Source organism: Melitaea cinxia, chromosome 13 (assembly GCF_905220565.1).
Source record: "Melitaea cinxia chromosome 13, ilMelCinx1.1, whole genome shotgun sequence".
Classification (NCBI taxonomy): domain Eukaryota; kingdom Metazoa; phylum Arthropoda; class Insecta; order Lepidoptera; family Nymphalidae; genus Melitaea; species Melitaea cinxia.
In genome coordinates this window covers 16,353,697-16,358,397 of record NC_059406.1, presented here as the reverse complement: position 1 = coordinate 16,358,397, position 4,701 = coordinate 16,353,697, and positions in this window count along the sequence as shown.

The following is a 4,701-nucleotide window of genomic DNA, read 5'->3' as shown; positions in this document are numbered from 1 at the left end:
ACGTCCTATAAGGAGCCTACTTGCCAAATTTCAAGTTTGTAGGTGTTATAGTTTCAGAGATTTCGTGATGAATGACCTTTCGCGTTTATATATATTATAGATGAAAAATATTCAATTATTGCGTTTTACCGTTAAAGTAAGTACCGTCCGCCTTGGTGTAAGAGGATACCACAGTCTGTGGCCACCTGCAATACCAGAAGCATCACTAGCGCATTGCTGACCCTAATCCTAATCCCCAGGCTACCTTACTCAATACAGGAATAATGAGAGCAATATTATTTAGCTGCAATCTTGCCTTATCTGTAAGGTTCAGATTTTGATTAAAATATCTCCTATCATCCTGTTCCTTAATAATGAATTTTATGTTTTAGTGTTTTCAATGCTACAATAGTAAGCAATTTGTATAATATAATTATACTCGTACATTCCTTTATTTGTAATTGAACAATTTCGAATATGTTACTAAAATTTAGTAATTCGCAACACAATGGTTGACATTCTAACTGAACAGTTTTGCCATTAAAGTACATTGTGAAAATTAAGCTTTATCAAAAGTAAGAAAAAAAAGTCTTTTACTTGTAATAAAGCTTACTTATATACTTCGTTAAATATACCCGTATTGATCATAGTCGTTGAACTTCGTATAATATTTGTCTCTCAAATAAAATAAGGCGTAACAAAAAAAAACGATACCGGGAAATTGAATTATAAAAAAGAAAAGCGAAAATACAAAGACGATGAATAAAATATTGGAATGAATTCTTTTTCGTCTATTTCACAAGTCTCTATTTGTTAAAAATTTCACATTGTAATAATAATTACGTAGTTACTGAAACTCGAATAAAAACCAGGTATCGATCCAATTAGTAACGCACCAGAGCAATTTTAGTCTACAAATTCGTAGGCGTTACTTCAAGTGATCCAAATATGGATAATGGACGATTAACTTTGAATTTATTAATACAATAAAATTATTATTATTAGGTATTACAAAACAATAAAATTGAAAACATATAAGAGCCGGTCAAAGATAACACCGATTTGGGTTGTCGATGATTAGTTTTTATGTATGTCTGCTAGACGGCTTTGTTACTTTTATTATATTCAGGTTATCGAGTCCATTATTTAACCTTATTTAACAATTAATAAAGAATGTAGTTAGCCTGTGGTGTCGGCTGAGTAGAATAGCACCACCCCCTTTCTTCCCGTGGGGTTCGTAAAAGGCGACCGAGGGATAAACCTGGCTCAAAATCATCAGGGTCCTGGAGAAGGAAAATTTCATTCATACTATGCCCAGGGTTCTTTCAAGTAACAGGAAAGTTCAATGTGGTGGTGGCTGTTTTAAAAGGGAGTCACATGAGCGTCCGGACGAAAAGTAAAAAATTTATGGACACGCTACCGGGAGTCAAGTTCGTCTCTTTCAAATAAAAAAAAGTTTGTGTGTCAGTTCCGACGCACGACTGGAGTTTACTCCTTCAAGTCGATTGCCTAAATAGGCATAAAAAGGCTTACTACTCTAAGAAGAAGATTAATACCATATCAATAATAATAATAATAATAATACACTTTATTGTACACCAAAAACAGAAATAATACATATCAAAGAAAAAAAGAAAATATTGACAATATATTCATTAGGTACAAAGGGCGGCCTTATCGCTAAAAAGCGATCTCTTCCAGGCAACCTTAGGGCAAAGGAAATGGTCTAGCGTCAGCATAGGTGTACAAGTTACAACAAATTTATCATAAATATTCAAATAATTAAACATATACATACATACATACATACATAAATAGATACATAAATACATACATACATACTATAATAGATATATAAATACATACATACATATATACCCACGTACATGCATACATACATATAAATACATATATGTATACATTATAATTATGAATTACTTGTTTATTGTTGAGTTTCAAGAAAATGCTTCCAAACAGTCTTTTTAAAAAGTGCAGGTGTTTGTACACGTCTGATATTCAATGGCAAGGTATTCCATAAGCGAGAGGCTTGAACTGTAAAAGATTTGTCATAAAAGGAAGAGGAGTGAGAAGGAATTTCAATATCAAATGGTAAATAAACGAATCAAATAACGCCATCTATCGGAACCCAACGTAACGAAGTTATTTGTTAAATAGATTTTACTCCTAATATTTTATTCATACCTTGCCTTATATGAAAATCGATTCTTAAGGAGTAAAGAGTAAACTCCAATGAACTCCAAAAAAGCTTCAAATAAGATTAACGCTGAGGTAAAACGCTGTTATTAAGTTGTGTATTGGAAATATTGATTTTGCTTTTTTAATTTCTAATGAAATGTTCACTTATATTCCGCTTATTATCAAACAATATCCTGCTTTCAACGATAAAAAGATAAAAATTATATTACTGTCAATAAATATGATTTGTGTCGAATCGATAGTTATAAATTATTGTAATAAAAACAAAATAATGTGGTAAACTTGCTCGGGTATTAAAGACAATTGATAAGATAAACGTATCACTGTTGCTTAAAATAATTTACGTGTATGTTAGTAGACTACACCGTCTTACTGTTTTATCTATGATTTGACCTCTACAAACGAAAACAATGATATGACTCAACGTAAAACGATAAGCAATTTGTAAGTTGAACAAGGAAATGAATTTGATTTCACACTAAAGACGAATTGATATCATGTGCAATTATTGTATGATAGATCTGTTTTACCTGCGGGGAATACCCCTCAACTACTCTAGGACGGTAGAGTATTGTAAAGTACACCATCTTTATTCCACTGACTCGTTTCACATTTTTAATAATCACTGCTAAAAAATGGAAGTGCTGTATTGTTGTAGTCACAATCAGTTTGAGACTAATAATGGCACTACTCGTAGTAAAACGTGGTCTTAAAGAATTCAATAATAATAAAAAGCTATCAGCAACGGTCTTGAATCACTTCTAAATTTTATTAAAGATCATTGACAAGTTCTAACTAGTAGATTTTGATGTCACCAACTCGTCGACATATAATTATGAGACAGCCAAACATGTTTACACTAATCAGACCGTAATATAGCACTGCAGGGAATAGGCCTCTTCTCCCATGTAGGAGAAGGTTTGGAGCTTAATCTACCATTGCGGGTAGGTGAATATACTCCTCACTATGAGTAACGATCGCTATCAGTCATCTATGATAACAGCCAGGACAGACAGCTTAACGAATTCTCCGAGGCACCCAAGACTCTGGGAAGACCCAGAAGGACGGATACCTAGCCCGGGGAGAAATATTTGCACAAACACAAATATCCATCCCGAGCGTGAATCGAACCTGCAAACCGCTGATGTTTAGGCGCTGATGTTAGCCCAACTGATCTCAAGTACTTCAAGCGTACGGCTCACCGAATGATATGCGATTACCGTTCCCCATGGACGCCCGCAACTACAGCAGCATCGCAAGCGCATTCCAAATCCCCCCCTCCCCTCCCAGGAGCTCCGGCAAACTTACCACAGGAACACAACACCGCTTGAAAGCAGTATTATTTAGCAGTAATCTTCTGCAAGGTCGAGCCACTTTCCCCGTCGAGCTGCTCTAAATTTTATTATGGACGATAAGTTGAATAATTGTGTTTGCTCGCAAACGAAAAAAAAAACCGACTTCAATTACATCGACAAGTAATACAACGTAGATCGACGAAAAAATAGTCAAGCAACTACGCGATATCAAAGATTACTCAAAAAGTAGTTATCAGATCTCGATAAAATTTATATGTGACCATATGATAAACATCAGCTTTCGATTAAATTAAAAATTATTAAAATCGGTACACCCAGTAAAAAGTTATTACGGATTTTCTTGAGTTTCCCTCGATTTCTCTGGGATCCCATCATCAGATTCTGGTTTCCTTATCACGGTACCAAACTAAAGATATCCCCTTTCCAACAAAAAAAGAATTATCAAAATCGGTACATCCAGTAGAAATTTATGCGGTATAATACAACGTAGGTCGACGAAAAAGGCGTCAGGTAAAAACGCATTATTAGATATAACTCGAAAAGTAGTTGTTAGATCTCAAATAAATTTAAATGGGACCAATTGGCACACACCACCTTTCGATTAAAAGAAAATTTGTCGAAATCGGTCCACCCGCTCAAAAGTTCTGATGTAACATACATAAAAAAAAAAAAATAATAATAATACAGTCGAATTGAGAACCTCCTCCTTTTTTGGAAGTCGGTTAAAAATATAAAAAGTCAGTTTACCTTGATTTTTATCAACTAATTGTTTCTGCAGAACTTTGTGTTTGTTAATACGAAATAGATAACCTCGTTTTTTTTTAAAGAATGGCTTTTAATCATGTTATGCAATATAGTCCTTTCATATATAAACTTCGGCGTCACGCTTTTATGCATTAGTTACCTTTTAGACAATTTTTCATTTACAATTAGTCCTACATACAACTAAAATGAAAGGTATTGTTTTTGTTTGATTTTTTTACAAATATTATTGATAAATGTACAAATGTAAAATTATATTTCTTACGACTTGATCACACTTCTTAAGATTTAAGGAAAAAATTTTGTCATTATGTTTTTTATTTGTATGTCCCTTTCTATGTTTCCTACTGGCCACTTAATTGAGATTCCGAATGCGTTGGGTCTCATGTCGCTAATTGAACTAGTGCAATTGCGTTGTCCGTAATAA